The 19,254-nt window shown below is 37.0% G+C and overlaps 1 protein-coding gene across 4 annotated transcripts in view; it reads left to right on the forward strand.

Annotated features, from left to right (window-relative positions):
- Positions 1-3,098: 3,098 nt before the first annotated feature.
- The window catches only part of dusp8a (dual specificity phosphatase 8a), an 89,219-nt gene continuing 73,063 nt past the window's right edge, over positions 3,099-19,254 (forward strand). The window contains exons 1-2 of one of the 4 annotated variants that reach the window (XM_020931084.2): positions 3,099-3,414; positions 4,106-4,291. The gene's annotated coding sequence lies outside the window, so the exon portion shown is untranslated. Of the gene's footprint in view, positions 3,415-3,441; positions 3,681-4,105; positions 4,292-19,254 lie in introns of those variants that run through there. The other 3 variants (XM_055155302.1, XM_020931083.2, XM_020931082.2) reach the window with 3 other exon arrangements.

Here is a 19,254-nt window from a genome sequence, read left to right on the forward strand (position 1 = left end):
CAGAGAGTCGGGTTTAAGATATTTCCAAGAATTTTGTAATGCACATTAAATGTTTATTTAAGTTTCACAAGGAGATTATGATGCCAAAAGTGTTTAAATTATACAGTATTGATCCCTCACTCACATAGCAAGTGTTTAATATTAACTCCTGCCAAATGTGATTCAGTATTATCAAGAATAAGATGTTATAGTTCTCAACAGACTGGCAGCTTAAAGGTTTGCTCTAAAAGTGTCAGTTACTGCTCCCATGAAAGCATCAAACTCCAGCCTCATATTTATATTCTGTATAATCTGTATCATTTGATTTATGAACTGTTTTATTTTTCCACATTCAGGAGACATCTCATTTTCAGGTTGCATGGTGCTATGTGTTCATAAAAGGCATGTGCAATGTTGAACATAGGAATGTAAATTAGGTCAATAATGAATTCAAACCAAACTCCAGTGTCACAGCTCCATGTACTGTTCTTACACCTGTGTTCACACAGAACAGTTCCACATTAAGGCCACACAGACACAGACACGCAGAGACATCACACAGCCAGAGGGCTGCAGACGAGAAGCCACAAATAGAATAACTCCATCAGAAAAATCAATCCTGTGAAAACAACACCCAAAGTGGCTCTGGCCTGTGTTACAGAATGGTTTTCTAATACATGTGTTTACATCATCAGAGCTCTCAGTGAGAGAGACTGTGTGATGGCTCTGCCTTTGGGAGCTGGAGGACACCACAATGACGTAAGCCCATGATTGTTGTATAGACGGGCCCAGCCTAATCTGTATGAAGCACAACAGACCGGTCACGGTTCTCTGAAGTTAAGCTGTAAAACTTATTTTTCTGTATTGTGTTTTGATTGTGTTAAGTTAAATGAACTGCATGTGCTGTATGGGACCTGATGGGTCCAAAATCAAGCGACGTGATTGGTTGTCCTGCTTTTTGTTGTGTACAAAGTTTTAAGCCTATATATTGCTTGCTCTCGGCCAATGCTTTTGATACAGTTTGCTTTTGTGAAACCAACCAGAGATATTTTTAGAACATTTTGATACGATCCTTTCGAGTAGATGCCTTGTGTATATTTCTGTTTACACCATGATGGAATGTAGCGCATACTGTGGATCAACACATTGGTTTCTAATGCAAGATTTGACAGAGAAAATGTGACAACTCCCTAAGTTTCTTTAGAGCACAGAAGACTTGTTTGGGTCCTCAGTATTTCTGTTCTGCCTTTAGGCTTTGCTTTAATATGCTTTGCTGTATGTGAACATTTTATTATTTTATTGGAAATTTTACCTCAGACTGAGTTTACACACAGTCCTCTCATCTGTGGCTAGTCATAGGTCATAGTTCACAATATGACAAATAAATGCTAAGTGTTAGGCAGCTATAAAAGTGACAGTTTTCTATGTAACAAAATCAATCATGTGACAAACGCATCCAATCAAACGACTTGAACATCGTCAGAGGGGGAATAATGTGAGTGTGTAAATACACATCAATACTTATTATTCTTTACTGACAGTTAACCAGCTAAAGGTACAAACATCCTGTTTAATGAAGTTGTGTTTCCATCGCTTGTTTGATGCTTTTTGGTTTTGAAACCAAAAAAGGGACAGTGAGATTTTGGATCATGGACATACACAACCAGCAAATCAGTATTCCTCCTCTCTGCTCCAGTATCGCTTTGAGTTGTGAGTTTTGCATCCAAATAAAAATAGATTTTCATGAATTTTGGTTTTGAATTTATGAATTTTGTTTCAACACATCACCAAATAAAAAAGAAAAACACATCATAGCCTATATAACATCCAATTTATTATTACCATTATTGGTTATATTATCAGACAAACAAAAACATACAATTACGTAGAAACTCTTGTATTCCTAAAATAGGTCAAGAAAACAAAATCATAATAATTTTAATTTCCAGCCTCTTAAACCTGAGCATCATTTACTTGTGAAGAGTTATTTAAAGCTCATTCATTAAATCTGCCTTGTAAAGTTCACTTCATTCATTTCCAAACTGCCAAAGACCCCGAGGGACCAGTGAGACAAAACGTGCAGTTCAATTTTTCACCACTAGATGTCAGGAGACCTATACAGAACAGCCTGTCACTTCGCGTTTCCATTGAGAAACATTCATCACTCGGTCATTCTCATAGACTCCAGTGTGAATATAGGGCACAGTGGAATAAGCACAAACCAGAATACTGTATTAGACACTACTAGGAAATTAAAGATCGTAGAAAATGTCAAATTTTCACGGAAGGGAAATCGATTTAATCAATAAAACTAAATAAAGTGAATGCATATATTTATATTTTCCAACAATTTCCATAGATTTTGACGTGCTCATGTTGTAATCTGTTTTATATTTTTGTAAAATAAGTAAGGCAAGGCAAGTTTATCCGTATACCACAATTCGTACACAAATTCAAAGTGTTTTACAGGTGCAGAAAAGCATTAAAATCATAATACAAACAATAAATACAAATAATAAAATAAAATGTCAACTGAAATATCAACAAAAAATAGAAAAATACACATATTACAATTCCTATTCTTATTTTAAATGCAGATACTTCTTATATTTGTCTATACCAGCCCCTTTAATTGACTTTTATAAATTTTACCTCATGCATGGACTAAAGCTGCTGCGTTTTAAATTGACATTTTGTGTAAGGCAACCTCACTTTTTCATTGCTTAAATCATAACATAAAGTCTTACCAGTCTTACCAGCTCGTCAAAACAAAGATATTTACTGATTTTTATAAAGAAATACAGTTAATATAGAATTTACGCATTTTGACGCGATCCTTCACAGTATTTTCTGTTTTTCACGTGGTCCCATTCAAAAAATAATTACTCATTCTTGATTTAGAGGTTGTTGTTCTTATTAGTAATGATTATTTTTCTGTAACAAAGCTCGGAGTGTCTCTTTAAAAGCTGGACCTCCGCTTAAATCCACAGATCATCGCGGTGACGTTACGCAGCCCTGAGCTCCGCGCGCTGATTGGCTGCCGGTGACGTCAACCTTATATTTTTCAGTTTTTTTTTTTTTTTTTCCCTCCTCTGAACCGTGACCTCACCGTTTTGGTTCATGAAAGTGCCAATGTGCAGCTTCAATAACAGCCGCGTTTATGGCTTGTGTAAAATAGATTAAACATTCAAAGCAGGTTCAAAGAAAACAGAATTAACTCCCTGTCTCCATTTACGATCTTTACGTTGACTGAGCGTGTTTTTTTTTTTCTTTTTTCTTTTTTCTTTTTGTTTTTCCTGGCGCTGTCACACGCTGTCAGCTGTAGCCCCCCCTTTGACAGGTAAACACGCCAGAACAGCGCCACGAAGATTTTTTTTTTTTTTTTGGCGCAAATGTCCGGCGTGTGAATGACAAGGCGTCCGCGCGGAGCTTCCGGTGAGCACCCTTTCATCCTGAATGCATTTTATGTCATTTTATTATCACAATTTATTACGTAGTGCGTGGCTATCTGTGAGCTAGGCTAGTATGTGTGTCCCAGCCCCTCCTCGCGCTGCTGCAGTCTCTCCGCGAGGCGCGCACGTCTCAGAATTGGAACAAACACAGCCATCCAAGCTAAAAAAAAAAAAAAAAAAAAACAAAACACGCGATTATTTAATATTACGACACACATTCGCGACATTTTGAGACGTGATTGCGTAAAGGTAAGTACAATTCGCATTTCTTCAGCGTTTATTCCTGTTTATCCTTTGCGGTTATTTTATTATGAGGCTCTAGTGCGATCAATGGAGAGCTTCGTACTGTAGTTCACACGCCGACATAAACGCAACGCAAGATTTCTAACATTTTTTACGTTATTTTGGGTTTAATTCGCGCGTTCACTGCCAGGTTTTGATGATAGTGGGTGATAGTAACCGTGAATGCGTGTGCGTAAATATCTGGGTCGGTTTATTTTAGCCTCTACGACGGCGCGCGCTCCATTATTGTTATTGGACGTGATCAAAAGTGCCCTCCGCGTCCCATTTAGACGTTTATAGCTCGTACTGGTTCTGAGATACACACACGCTGCACCATTACCACTGTGATTTTTTTTTTTCTTTCTTTTCCCTACTGTGTCTGCTCTGCCCAGCCTTTAAACAGGTGCAGCAGTTGTTGTCTGGGCATTCCCATTTTGATACATGACTCCGGAGTTTCCTGCCGCATCACGGGGAATATTGATCTCCAGAAAACTCCAGCCTAAAATGATCGAGGCGCTGCTGATTACGAGGGAAATGAACGTGGCTTCAGTACATGCTGTTTTACGTAAGATTTAAAGGTGCATTGTGAAGCTTTTCTGGTGGAGGAGCGTCCGTCAAATTAATGCTTTTCTACACTAGAGATGTTATTGCTTGGTCCGGAATGTTTCATAGTGTGGCTTTAAAGCTTTCTATCTGCATGGAGATCAAACCAGAGCAAGTTACAGGTCAGATCTGTGGAGAAGTGACCCCGCTCACTGTCCGAATGCCTGTTTTTCAAGGGGTTTTTAGCGTTAAAACCAAATCTAGGGCTGCTCGATTATGGAAAAAAAATCATTATCATGATTCTTTTTGTCAATATTGAAATCACAATTATTTAAACGATTATTTTTTAGTTACACGATGCATTTATTCAGCATTTCTCTCTCAAAAAAAACACTTTGTTATTGATAATTTACGCAAACTTTCAAATTGAAAATAAATATAGGCTACAAATTTGTACCTTTGAGCAGTTTTCTGTTGTATAAAACAAATGAAAATCAATGAAAAATGAATAAATTATATTTTGAACATGAAATAAGGCATAGAAAAACATAAATATATCCAAAATAAACTATATATCCAAATTAAATGAACATACTTATAATTGCACAGCCTCATTCAAAGCAGAGCAATGACATATCCGTAGAAACAAGCAAGTGACAGACCCACCAACCAAAAAGTCACACTGTGTACCTTTAATGTATTTATTTTAGATGTAACAATAACCGAAATATTGTGATATCATATCGTCAGAGTTCTCACAATAATATCGTGGACCATCACAATATATCGAATCACAAGTCTCTTTGCTTAAATTAAGTGTTATGGTGCAGTAATAGCTAAAAAAAGACAGAGAACTACATAGACCATGATCCTTTGCTCCATTTCAGTGCAGACTACAAGAAGAAATAACAGTTCTAAGCACTTTTAAGTCTTAATTCTTCAGATTAAGTCTTGTCGAGGCATTTTAAGAGGAACAAGTTGCATATTCACAGTTTTAGCTCCACAAAATGTTGCAATAACGTGAGATGTATATCGTGAAAATATCGTACCGAGAGATTTGGATATTGTTACAGCGCTAATCATGAACTTCCCCTCCATACCGTGAGCTTTCCCAAGATTTCTCAATAAATATAAATATCGTATCAAGAGACTTGGATATCGTTACACCCCTAGTATTTACCATTTATAGCGTTTACTCTGCAATCACAAACAGCATGGTTATATATATATGTACCTTCATCTTGGTAATTATACAATAATAATAACACATTTTATTTGTTAAGCGTCTTTCTGGACACTCAAGGTCGCCTTACAACAACATAAACAGGTTAAATACTATTATTATACAGTTAAAAGTGGGACAGTATTTAATTTTAATTGAATTTAATTGACCTCCATTACCCATTGTCCCTATCATTACCTCATGACAATGTGTAATTAAAGACAATAAATTATAATATTTTATTGAAAGTCACTAACGCAATGGACAAAAATAGATCCCATATTTGGCTATTTTCTGATCTATGTTATATTGTTTCCTCGTCAAAAACAGACCTGGAGTTGTGTTTTGTTTCATTCACACAAGTTTAACACACAACTCCTGCAGATTTAAGCTTCTGTCAAACTGAAAACACTCTGTTCCACCTTGTGATGTCATGTAGTAATCCAGCAAGTGCCCCACACCTTCACGAGAATCATTTGGATGATTTGAGACCTGGAATTGCCAAACTCTACTGAGCAAAATGTGAAAGCAGCTGTAACTAAGCTGTAAACTTATGCTTCATGACATCACAAGGTGGAACAGAGGATTTTGAGCTCTGGAGATGTAGACAGACTAATAATAGATGATTAAAAATGTGCGAAACAACCAAAACACAACTTCAAGTTTGTTTTTGAGGAGGTAACAACCAGTGTCGGGAAGGTTACTTTTAAAATGTATTCCCCTATAGATTACAGATTACATACCCCAAAATGTAGTTTGTAACATAATTCATTAAATTACCTAAAGTGAGTAACGTAATCTGAATACTTTGGATTACTTGATTTGCTGTAGAGAAGCAAAGACAAGGATATTTTCGCATAAGAAGTTTTGTCTGCTTAAAGACAATAAAAAGCCCAGATTTTCCTTAACTGTATTAAAAATATTATTGATAGAAGAGGAGGAGACACGGTCCACGTGGCATGGTTTAGTCCTGTTAAATCCTGGTTTAGACCTGGTTTAGACCTGGTTTTAGTCCTGGTTTAGACCTTGTTTAGTCCTGTTAAATCCTGGTTTAGACCTGGTTTTAGTCCTGGTTTAGACCTTGTTTAGTCCTGTTAAATCCTGGTTTAGACCTGGTTTAGTCCTGGTTTAGACCTTGTTTAGTCCTGTTAAATCCTGTTTAGACCTAGTTTAGACCTGGTTTTAGATCTGGTTTAGACCTGGTTTAGACCTGGTTTAGATCTGTTTTAGTCCTGGTTTAGTCCTGGTTTAGACCTGGTTTAGACCTAGTTTACACCTGGTTTTAGATCTGGTTTAGACCTGGTTTAGACCTGGTTTAGTGTCCGGCAATGACTGGAATAACAGGTAAAAAAGGGGGGGTGATATAGCCCAAAATGTAAAACAGGAAAATATTGCTGTGTAATCCACTTATTTCAACCAAGTAACTGTAATCCAATTACCACTCACTGAAACAGTAACTGTAACTGAATACAGTTACTCATAATTTGTACTCTGATTACGTAACTCCGGTACATGTAATCTGTTACTCCCCAACACTGGTAACAACTAGGGCTAGGTATTGTTCAGAATTTGGCGATATAATAAATAAGAATAAATAAGAATAAGAATAGTGCAGGATTACTCAAGCATGAATGAATAAATGAAACAAAACACAACTCCAGGTATGTTTTGGATGAAGTAACAGCATTATAACATGATTTAAAGCTCACACTGACCTATTTTGTGTCATTTAGGACCTTTAAAAATGTTTGTTGTCTTTTACAAACCTCACCGCAAAACTGCAAACACGGCTCGTAATATGTCGTTTAATTTTAGTGTTTCCAAATCCAACATGTGTAGTCTGGATAAACAAACACAGTGAGCATGGATGCAAATTAAGGTTCAGGAGGACGAGGAGGCGGCGTTTGAAAGGCTCAGGGAAAGCTCTGGTGATGTCACTGTTTGTGTCTAAACAAAAAACTCCAGCCTCTCATTGTACCGGGCTAAAAGGCACTCTCACCGCGGCCCTCTCCAGACGCTGGCCCCAGGTGACGTTATACAGCACTTAATGAATAACCTGTACACCATTACATCATCTCCGCTCGGCCTGTAGTAGCTCCCATTGTGTTTGTCTTGGTTACTGAAGTCTTTGAAGGCTTTTAAAGACATATAATACTCACTAGGGATGTAACAATAACAGAAATACCATGATATCGTATCGTCAAAAGTCTCAAAATAATATCGTGGGCTGTCACAATATATCGAATCACAAGTTTATTTGCTTAAATGCATGGTTTTATAGTAGGAACAGCTTATGAACATAGAGAACTACATATCCCATGATGCATTTCAGCGCAGACAACATGAAGAAATGTGTTTTTTACTTGAATTCTTGGGATTATGAAGAAATAACTCACACTAAAATCTTGTCAAAGTATTTTAAAAGCAAAAAAGTGTCCGATCTACAGTTATATCAGCCTCTCCAAAATATCCCAATAAATATCGTTCCATGAGATGTATATCATGATATTTGGATATCGTTACATCTCCAACACTTACTCATGCTTTTTGTGGGCATTAAAGGTATGCAAAATAGACTCTTGTGAGCTTTTAGTCATGTTATATTGTCGTTATGGGTGCGCAAAAATATTGAAATATTGGTATATCGTATTGTTTATTGTGATGATACAGTATCGATATCATGGGCTGCTCTATTTATACATCGCCAAGAGTATTTTTTGGAATATTTTACTAAATTATTGTGTTACAGCGCTACAGTTTTGTTGCTTGTTTAGAGGAAGGAAACTTGTTTATGCAACACATTTGACATTTTCACTGTTTTGATGATTAAAATGTTTTTGTTTCATATGAACTTTGCACAAGAAGTGGTTTTTGGGGATGTAACGATATCCAAATATCATGATATACATCTCATGGTACGATATTTATTGGGATATTTTGGAGAGGCTGATATAATTGTAGATTGGACACTTTTTTTGCTTTTAAAATACCTTGACAAGATTTTAGTGTGAGTTATTACTGTCATAATCCCAAGAATTCAAGTAAAAAACATATTTCTTCACGTTGTCTGTGCTCAAATGAATTATGGGATATGTAGTTTCCGATGTTCATAACCATGCATTTAAGCAAAGGAATTTGTGATTGGATATATTGTGACAGTCCATGATATTATTGTGAGACTTTTGACGATACAACAATATTTTGGTTATTGTTGCGGCAGTAGTTCAGTTGGTAGAGCGTTCGCCCACTGATCTGAAGGTTGGTTGTTTGATTCCAGCTCTTGACATAAAACATCACAGGTTGAGCGGTCAGATCCACTGACCCACAGGTTGGCTGGTGTGATTCCAGCTCCCACAGATGAATGCTGTCGTTGTGTCCTTGGACAAGACACTTAACCCTTCTTGCCCACAGTGTCTGTGTACACTGGTGTGTGAATGTGTGTGTGAATGGGTGAGTGGTTCCTTGTTGTAAAGTGCCTTGAAGGTGGAAAAGCGCTATAGAAAATGTGACCATTTACCATATTGTTACTTTCCTAGTGGTTTAACAAAGACTTTTAGTATCACAGCCATGATTTAGTCTTTATTTTTTATTGAACTATATTGAGGCATGTATCCTATCAGCAACTTCTGAATGATACCCAGCCCTAGTTGTTACCTCCTCAAAGACAGACCTGAAGTTGTGTTTTGTTTGTTTCACACATTTGAGTGATCATCTGTTATTAGTCTGTCTACATCTGCAAAGCTCAAAATGCTCTGTTCCGCCTTGTGATGTCATGAAGCAGTAGTTTTCAAGTTAACATCTACTGCTTTTAACGTAACTTCAGTAGAGATTTGTAATTCTAGAGTTGAAATCATCCAAATCTACTGAAGGTGTACGGAGCTTAAAAACACTGTGGAGCATTTCCTGCATCACCACATGACATCACAAGGTGGAACAGGGCATTTCGAGCTTTGGAGCTTTCTCACTCAACCTGAACACGCCGGGTTTTTGTGTTAAACATGTGTGAATGAAACAAAACACAACTCCAGGACTGCAAAAAACAAAATCCAGCCAAGTTAAATTGACTTGAATTTAAAAAGTTTGACCATGATTTGAGTAAATTTCTCTTGACAAGTAAAATTATCTGGCAGTGGATCAAGACTTTTTGTTCTTAAAATATGAAAATATATCTTGCTACACTTAAAATATAAATAAAAATGTAAGAAACAAAATCGAATGTTGCTTGAATTCAGAAAAACACACTTAGATAATTTTACTCGTCAAGTTGAATCGACTCAAAGTCAAAATGTGATTGATTTAAGTCATTTTAATTTAACTAGATATTATTTTTTCTCGTTTGTAATGAGGAAACAACATTATAACATCAGAAAACAGCGTAAAATCGGCTTTTTATTGAAGTTATTTCCGTCGTTTCTCTGTCCCGTTGCAGCATCAGCACCAGTCCCCCCCCCCGATTACCCTGACTCGGGTTGTTTCTATGGCAACAACCACCGAATTCGCAATCGCCCCTGACTGTTTCCTAACATATTTGAGAAGCGTGTTTGTTTTGCTTTGGTTTGTTGCAATTGGAAGCGACATTGCGATTCCACGGTTAGTTTCAGCGTCTCTCCGGCGTCTCGTAGCCCTCCCTTTTCTTTATAACAAAAGGCTGTGGCGCATCATCATACAAAACGCTCCTTCCATGTTCCTCTGCACATGCTCCCCTCCCCGTCCGAGTCCTGTGCACGAGACCCGACCATAATAGAGCGAGGAGGATTGTGGGAGAGTAGTGGGAGAGGGTGGGAGCAGCCAGGACAGCGGTCACTTCTGGATTCTGGCCATGGCAACAGGAAAGGCAGATTCACGCCCCTGAGATTTTTTTGTTTTGCTGCATGAGGAGCCCGGGCGTTTTTTGCGTTTTTAGATGCAACAGATGTAGCTGATCTTGAAGGAGAATCCAGACGTGGCTGCAGAGGTCAGTAAATACGACTCGGCACTATTGCTGCTGACGTCGGCGAATACGGAAAATACCTGTTTTAGCCTGATTAGGTCCAGAAATACAAGTCCGTTGCATTATTTATCCGTTTTCGCAGTTCTTATTGCTTAAAAATATGAATTACTTGTGTGTCTTAGTAACATTTGTACCGCCTTATTGCCTATGTTATCTTGTTTTATCATGTTTAGGTCCAAAAATACAACAATAATTCATTTTTTATCCATTCTCGACAGCTCTCTCTTTTTTATTGCTTCAAAATATTCATTAATTGTGCGTGTTAGTAACATTTGTACCGCCTTATTGCCTGTATAATCTCATTTAATCATGCTTTGGTGCAGAAATACAACTCTCTTTCATTATTTATCCATCTTCGACAGCTCTTAATGCTTGAAAATATTCAATAATTGCATGTGTTAGTAACATTTGTACTTCCTTATTGCTTATGTTATTTCGTTTTTATCATGTTTAGGTCCAAAAATACAACAATATTTCATTTTTTATCCATTCTCGACAGCTTTCTCTGTCTTGTTGCTTAAAAATATTAATTTATTGTGTGTTTTAGTAACATTTGTACCATTTATTGCCTCGTTTTATCCTGTTTACGTCCAAAAATACATCAGTATTTCATTTTTTATCCATTCTCGACAGCGCTCTCTCTCATATTGCTTGAAAATATTTGTTAATTGTGTGTATTAGTAACATTTGTATTACCTTATTGCCTGTGTTGTCTCATTTATTCATGTTTAGGTCTAGAAATACAACAGTAATTCATTATTTATCCATTCTCGACAGCTTTCTCTGTCTTTTATTGCTGAAAAATATGCGTTAATTGTGTGTGTTAGTAAGATTTGTACCGTCTTATTGCCTATGTTATCTCATTTAATCATGATTAGGTCCAATAACACAACAATATTTAATTATTTATCCATCCTCAACAGCTCTGTCTCTCTTATTGCTTAAAAATATTCATTCATTGTGTGTGTATTAGTAACATTTGTACCGATTTATTGCTTATGTTATCTTGTTTAATCATGTTTAGGTCCAAAAATACAACAATATTTCATTTTTTATCCATTCTCGACAGCTTTCTTGCTCCTACTGCTTAAAAATATTTATTAATAGTGTGTTTTAGTAACATTTGTACCGCCTTATTGCCTATGTAGTCTCGTTTTTATCATGTTTTGGTCCAAAAATACAAGAATAATTCATGTTTATCCATTCTTGACAGCTCTCTCTCTCTCTCTTATTGCTTAAAAATATTCATTTATTGTTTGTATTAGTAATATTTGTACTGCCTTATTGCCCAGTTTTATCATGTTTAGGTCCAAAAATACAACTCTCTTTCATTATTTATCCATTCTCGACAGCTCTCTCTCTCTTTTATTGCTTAAAAATATTCATTTATTGTGTGTTTTAGTAACATTTGTTCCGCCTTATTGCCTGTGTAATCTCATTTAATCATGTTTAGGTCCAAAAATACAACAATATTTCATTATTTGCCCATTCTCGACAACTCTGTCTCTCTTATTGCTTAAAAATATTTATTCATTTTGTGTGTAACATTTGTAACTCCTTGTTTTTATGATTGTTTTCTGCAACACTGCCCAGTTTTATCACGTTTAGGTTGAGAAATCCTACTCTCTTTCATTATTTATCTATTCTCTGATTGCTTTCTGTCTCTTCTTGCTTAAAAATATGAATTCATTGTGCGTTAGTTACATTTGTTGTGGTGTTTTCTGCAGCACTGCCTGGTTAGAGCGAGCAGGTCCTGCGCTCTGTCTCTTGCATCATGGAGGTTGCCAAGCACCGTCTGCATCCATGTTTAGTCCTGGAGTTGTTGAAGTAGCATTTGTTTGCACTTGTAGTTTGTGTTTGCGTTAAAATGCATACATCTGATTGTAGAAAAGACAGTCACCTTATTCATTGTCAGTTTATTTAAAGGGTCTCACTACATTTTCTGATCTGTTATAATGTTGTTTTCTCATCTCAAACAGACTGGAGTTGAGTTTTGTTTCATTCACGCATGTTTAACACACAAATCCTGCATATTAGTCAGAATTTTATTGTATTTTGTTTGCATAGTATGGAATTTATTTTGCTATGTACATATTTGTAAAGTTCTGTGATCAATGTACATAAGCAACCACATCATTTTTGAAACTATGTCATGAACAGGGATAGCCAGATTCATCAGCCGTCTGGAAACCGTCTGACCTCGCAGCATTAGGATTTATTCACTTGACAGTAGGTGGGTAGTTTTTTTCATTTAACCAATTGCTGCTATTTGGTCGTTATGTATGTAATGCGCCGCTAACAGGGCTAACTGGTATATTCAGCTTTTCCCAAATCCTGTAGGAAGAAGGGCAATAACATCTTTCCCCTTGATCAAATTCACCAATCATTCTCTTTGTTCCGGCTTTAAATCCTCGATATCGGGAATCGTTGCCAACACTGAATATATGACTCTTCTCTGCTTGGCTGGTGCCCGAACTTGCACTTCCAGGGTTTTTGCAAACCGTCTAGACACTAGACTCTAGTGCAGGAGTGTCAAACTCATTTTGGTCCGGGGGCCGTATCCAACCTACTTTGATCCCAAAGGGGGCCGGATCAGAAAACTCATGTCATATAAACCCCAAAAATAACAATAAGTTCAAATATTTGTGCAGAGAAACGCAAATCTATTACAGAAATCTTTTTTAATTGATGAACTCTTTCTTATTATAATATTATAATATTATGAACAACCTGAAACTTTAAGAAAAATTCAATTTCAGCACAATGTTTTAACATGAACTTGTTTGCAAATAGGAATAAGTCAGTTTTTCTTGGAAAATCCTGCACTCGGCTCCACTTTTCTTATTTTGGACATTTTGCTTCATTTTTCAAAACGATCGTCCTTTAAGAGCGTTTGGAAAGAGACAAGTCTTCATTTGTGCTGCTCTGGTGGGAGGGGCCATGTACAGAGACGCTGGAGATGCTGCTGTGATAAACACCACAGAAAATTAACAAGATTTTAATAGAAATATAATTAAAATATTTTAGTAGAAAATCACCCAAGGGCCACATTAAAGGACTTGGAGGGCCGGATCCGGCCCCCGGGCCTTATGTTTGACACCTGTGCTCTAGTGTATTCTGATTCCTGACCTAGTCGCCGGAGAGAAATGAAATTGAGCAGAGGCACTAGGTGGCGCCAGCTGTGCCAGGACAGGGGTGGATTAATATAAGCTTTTGGAGAAATGTGCTTTACAATGTGTATGAAATATGTGTTTGATTATTGTTTCTCTCTTGGCACAAACTCGAAATAAAAACAAATCAATCAATGAGTTCTTTACTGTCCCACCTTGTGATGTCATGCAATAATACAGGAAGTGCTCCACTCCATACACATTTACTAGAATAATTTGGATGATTTGAGCCCTGGAATTGCCGATCTCTGCTGAACAAAATGTAAAAGGTAGATGTTTACTTGAAAACTACAGCCTCATGACATCACAAGGTGGAGCAGAGCATCTTGCGCTATGGAGATATAGACAGAAATAACAAACGATGACTCAAACATGTGTGAAAGAAACAAAACACAACTCCAGGTCTGTTGTTGATGAGTTAACAACATTACAACATGACCCGAAGCTCACAAGAGTCAATTTTGTTTAACAGGATCTTTAATCATTGTTAAATCGATTCCTTCCTTTCAATGATGGTCAATCCAATAACATTGATCCGAAGCGTTTATGGCATTGCTTTTTAATTAGGGAATTCCCAAAGCGCAATACACTTCCTTAATAACCCTGGCTGTCGTGTTATATTATCGTTTATCTTACTTCATTTCTTCTTACTCACCTTCTGTATTACCTTGGTTTGGTTGCTAGGCTGGGCACATCCTCACTGAAAAACATTTACCTCTGTGTCATTGTCTCGCTGTCAACAGGTTGTCAATAGAAAGTACAAATCATTCTTAGTTGGAATGAAATGACTCTATTATCTTTTTTTTTTTTTTTTTAACCTGAATTACTGAAAGGGCTCATATTACGCTATGTTATCATGTTATTTTCTCACCACAAACAGACCTGGATTTGTTGTTTTTTTCATTCTTACATGTTTAAAATGATGTTTAGGATGAATTTTGGAAAACACTGCACTTTTTGATGTCATGTGGTGATACAGGAAGTGCTCCACCGTGTTCCTAAACTCCATACACCTTCACTAGAATCATTTGGATGATTTCAGCTCTGGAGTTGATAATCTCTGCTGTAACAAAAGGTAAAAGGTAGGGCCAGACGATATGGATTTTTTTTTTTTTTTTTTTGAGTCTGAGATGATATCGATAAAACGGGAGTTGGAGCTGATATTTAGTATTTAGTCATGTAAAAATTCACTGTAAATCTTCAATTGATTATAAAGCTTAGGTCTGGCTCTACTGGATTTTAAATTGGGTTAATTTAGGTGACATTTATTGCTATTCTGCCTTTTTACAGTCATATTTAAAGACTGTAATGACATTTTTGCATGATATTCTAGCTCACCGCTCATACAGCTCACAAGTCTTCACAAGTAAGTGTCCGTTCAATCCTGACTCAAAATAATTGTCCATAAAAATAATATAATCCAGCATGTTGACTGCAGCTCTGTCACGTGACTCTGGGGGTGTGTTCAGGGGCAGTACAGCGTCACAGATGCAGACAAATTACAAATTAATAAAAATACTGATGCGGTGCCACATATTTGGACATTTATCTGTCTGTAAATTGGATTAAATGGACCTAATATAGAGAGTCTGAGCTTTATAATGAGGTATAAACATGCCAACGTGGACTATGGGCCCATATCGGCAAAATTTTGGCGGACAGTCGATATGTCTCCATGTGCCCATTTCGGTCGATAATATTGGTAAAAGGAACTGTTAACATGAAAACTACTGCTTCATGACATCACAAGGTGGAAAGGAGCATTCTGAGTTTTGGAGATGCAGACAGACTAATATTACAGGATTGCTCAAAAAAAAAAAAATGTGAATGAAACAAAACACAATTCCAGGCCTGTTTTTGACGAGGTGTCAACATTATAACACGACTTAAAGCTCATGAGAGTCAATTTTGCTTAATATAAGACCTTTAATTGTTAATTAATGAGCAGGTCTGTATTGAATAGGGCTGGGTATCATTAAGAAGCTGCCGATACGATACATATCTCGATACAGTGCACTTTCGATTCAATACGACATCTTTCAAAACAATTTGATACGGTTCAATAAAAAAATAAAGGCTAAATCATGGTTGTGATACTAAAAGTCTTTCTTGGCAATGTATCGATACAGCAGCCCACGATATCGATACTGTATCTTCACATTAAATGATACAAAATATCGATATTTTGATTTTTGCACAGTCCTAGTATTGAAGTCTTCTATATAAACACACAGGATGATGGGAAGAAGCTGGACAGAAGCAGTGGTGGCAGGGAGAGGCTGTTAGACTGTTCTGTGCAGAAATCGATGGCATGACCTTTATGCGGTGATATAGGTGTGCCCATCTCATCATTCTGCCTCCAGCGATCTCCTGTCTATTGATTTTAATATGTAACACGCAATGGGCCATAACGCTCACACTGAACAGCGTTTAAATGGTCCATATTACGCTGTTTTCTGATCCATGTTATAATGTTGTTTCCTCTTCAGAAACACCTGGAGCTGTGTCAGTTTGTTTTTGATGAGTTAACAACAGTGTCGGGAGTAACGCGTTATAAAAGTAACAAATGACTGTAATGCATTGCTTTTTACTGTAATGCAGTAATGTAAGGCTTTACAGGGGGAAAAAATATATATATTTTACTCGATACAAATGTGAGTAACGCGCATTTAAACCTGGATTGAAGTGGGGGGTTTTTCATTTATCTTCATACAAATTTGCTAAAATTACCGTGATATCAGCAGCAGTGAAACACTATCGTTACGTTTCCAAGTGTCAGGATGAGCCCGGAGGTGAGAGGTTTAGATCTGATTTAGTCCTGGTTTAGACCTAGTTTAGTCTTGGTTCAGTTCTAGTTTAGAACTGGTTTAGTCCTGGTTCTGTTCTGCTTTAGACCTGGTTTAGTCCTGGTTTAGTCTTGGTTTAGACTTGGGTTAGTCCTGGTTTAGACCTGGTTTAGTCCTGGTTTAGTAGTCCTGGTTCAATCCTGGTTTTGTCCTGGTTTAGTCCTGGTTTAGTCCTGGTTCAGTTCTGGTTTAGTCCTGATTTAGTCCTGGTTTAGACCTGGTTTAGTCCTGGTTTAGTCCTGATTTAGTCCTGGTTTAGACCTGGTTTAGTCCTGATTTAGTCCTGGTTTAGACCTGGTTTAGTCCTGATTTAGTCCTGGTTTAGACCTGGTTTAGACCTGGTTTATTCCTGTTTCAGTCCATATACGGCGCAAAAGTTCAGCATCTTCGCTCGCTGATTATTATTTGACAATCAGTGACTTTTTTTTTTTTTTACTTAAAGTGCTGCAATAGTCATGTAATGTTTAAAATTTTAAGCAAAGTAATATTGTAATGTAACGAATTACTTTGAAATGACAGTAACAAGTCATAAATAACACATTACAGTTCTGAAGTAACTTGCCCAACAGTGCTTAACAACATTATAACACGTTTTAAATCTCACAAGAGTCAGTGTTTCGTGTTATAGAACCTTTAAATGATCCTCTGCCTTATGTTTGTATCTGTCTGGATCTCGTGTACTCTCCCTTTCCAGCCAAGGTTTAACTCTCCATTTAGACTTTAGGGTAAACGAGAAGAGGCCTATCCATTTTTCATGACACCACGTGCGCTGGATGAATAAAACAAACATTCTGACCTTCTCACGTAGACCTGTCACCGTAATTACCATATCGACTATCGTTCAATATATGAAAGATGGAACAGTAGATTTTGGAGCTCAGTATTTATTATATGTACAATTTCTTTGCAATAGTGGGATGATTCTTGCCATTTTTCTGTGCTATAATAAGATTTGAGCTGTAGACGGTATAGGGATGGGCATTCGATGAAATTTTCTTAATCGATCGTCGGAAGAATTAACGATCGATTATCGATTAATCATTAACGTTTTTTTAATTAAAATGATCATCATTATTATTACTATCTGCACTACTAATCTGCATAAATAAATTCAACTTTATGACATATAAACCATAACGACTCTAGAGCCACATCAGCCCGTTTGACATTATAATGTGTTTAATTCAGTTTTGCGCAACTCTCACAGAAACAAAACTTAAAACCGCATCGCTAATTTGCATAAACTCAGCGAAGATAAAACTACAGCTCTTGTGTCGCTGATGCGGTCAATTTCTGTCGGATTAAAAGACATGATTCAGTGGAATACAGGTTAGTGTGACCATATTTGCATTTGTCAAAACCAGGACACCATACGGGGGGAGGGAGGTGGGGACTCGTCATCGACATTGAGCGACTCTCACCTGACAAAGCTTTTTCCCACTGGACACAGAAACATATGTGCTGCTTTGTACACTGTGCACATGGACTCACACTTGTCCCGAACGCAATGGAAAGTGTGGAATTTCTTGTACAAGTTATCGTTAAATACACATTTGTGCTTCGGTACGTTGCAGATTGACCGACTGTTTGTGTTTGCTCGCTCCTTCTGATGCAGAGTGACACATGTACGGACCCTGTTTGTCAATTAACCCTCTCAGGCTCAAATTAATTTTTAGTATCAGGAAAAATCTGATATTTGGGGAAAATTATAATATGGGGTAGTAATATACAATTCTGACTTTTTTATCCTTTGTAAACAAAAAAAGAATTTTGCACTTCTGGCAGGTCGTGCGCGTGTAGCCGTTCTTGCACAGTCTGCATCGTCCACGTTTATCAGCATTGGATGGGAGAAAAGGCTCCTGAGTAAAAAAAGCTCATATAATATGGATGTGGAGTAAGTAGGTACTTGGAATTTAGCTGATGCAAATCTGCAACGCCTGCCTGGAGAGGGTTAAAATTAACATAATCGATGAAATTCTTAATGATCAATTATCGATTAATCAATTAATCATGCCCATCCCTAAGACGGTAGAATAAATATGCATATGGGCTTTTTCATGGCCTGAAGCTGATACTAATTGTTAAGAATTCAGAGAAACCCATGGTTGACAAACTCTGTTGATATTTTTTGGATGATATGTAGAGCCGATTTTGATCAGTTTCTCCAAATTATGTATTTTGAATTTAGTAAAAACTCTGACTCCACCGTGTTTTACTGGTTATGTTATACTGGTTTTAATGTTTTAGAAATGGCAAGGTTAAATTCAGCATTTACTGTACCCTCTGTTATTGTTTTTTTTTTTTGGAAACAGTTTTTTTTGGAAGTGGATTTGGATAAGAGAGCTCTTTCGTCACATTTTTGCCCTACCCTCTTTGGACTAAAGTGTTCAAACAAAGCTTAATGTGTATATTCTTTATTCTTTTAGGCTGCTAGTTGGACCAAATAAAATATCAGTTTGCGTGGAGATTTAAGGCTGAAACTCTTTACTCTAAAACTGCAGATATCGGATATATCAGCGAACCGATATCAATTCCATCTCTACTTTTATGTCCAGTTTTTGATTCATTCCACTCTTTATCCATTGCAGCTCAGGCCTTTTAATGATTATATTGCCAGTAGCATAAAGTTGTTTCAGTATTATCGTTTATAGCTCGGGAACTACCAGCTCTCCGCCCCCTTCCAAGTAGCTCGCCAAGGGATTTCCGAACTCTATGTATTGTCTCACGTCACGGTATGAACCTCACGACACGATATTTATTGCGATATCTT

Source organism: Boleophthalmus pectinirostris, unplaced genomic scaffold, assembly GCF_026225935.1.
Source record: "Boleophthalmus pectinirostris isolate CB_2022bp ecotype Guang Dong unplaced genomic scaffold, ASM2622593v1 HiC_scaffold_2, whole genome shotgun sequence".
NCBI classification, from domain to species: Eukaryota; Metazoa; Chordata; class Actinopteri; order Gobiiformes; family Gobiidae; genus Boleophthalmus; species Boleophthalmus pectinirostris.